Source organism: Montipora foliosa, chromosome 11 (assembly GCF_036669935.1).
Source record: "Montipora foliosa isolate CH-2021 chromosome 11, ASM3666993v2, whole genome shotgun sequence".
Classification (NCBI taxonomy): Eukaryota; Metazoa; Cnidaria; class Anthozoa; order Scleractinia; family Acroporidae; genus Montipora; species Montipora foliosa.
In genome coordinates, this window is record NC_090879.1 from 49,946,866 (window position 1) to 49,947,742 (window position 877).

Sequence of the window (877 nt, forward strand, 5' to 3'; positions counted from 1 at the left end):
ATGGTTTTCAACAAAGGAAATGTAAACAACTGTTTGTAGACTAAAAAAAGGAAAATTTCTATGTACATCCACTAGTAAAATATCTATAACTGTCAGGTCTAGGGAAGTCCGGCTTGACCCTTCTCTATTTCTAGATCACTATTTTTAACGTCTAAGTTCCTCCTTCTCGGGGTTCTCGATCCCCTTAGGCATAGGAGTGCGCTCCGCAAAATTGCAGAGGACACTTTCGCCCTGACCCAAGAAATTGTTGTGGCGCAGCTCTCTTGCTCTTTTGCAGATAATAACTCGGCTAATCTTGAGTGGTACCTCAGGCATTCGTCAGCCATCCCTCCCGTCGTTGTGAATACCAGTGGGGTGAATGTGCCTTGCTCTATTTCTGTGACGCGAGAGTTGTATTTTCGCTTCTTCTCATTTTCATGAATCCTGTAGATTTACTTGGGGCTGAGATCTCTATACGAGTCCGCATTGGGATGACATACCCTTATATAATAATAATAATAATAATAATAATAATAATAATAATAATAATAATAATAATAATAATAATAATAATAATAATAATAATAATATGAAATGAACTTTATCCAAGTGTCAACCAGGAGTCCAACCTCGTTCCCAGGGTCTCCATTGTCGTTGATCATCGACAAAGAAACCCTGGGAACGAGGTTGCCACGAGCCCCAGTGTCAACTGTATTTAGCGCTGGGCACTAATGGGGACCCTGTGCAGAAATCAAATCAATCGTTGGTTTTTGAGGAGAGGGGAATACCGGAGCAGTACCCGGAGAAAAACCTCTCGACAAACTCAACCCACATATGACGCCAAATCCATGTGGAAGTCGGAGTCGGACCACATTGGTGGGAGTCGAGTGCTCTCACC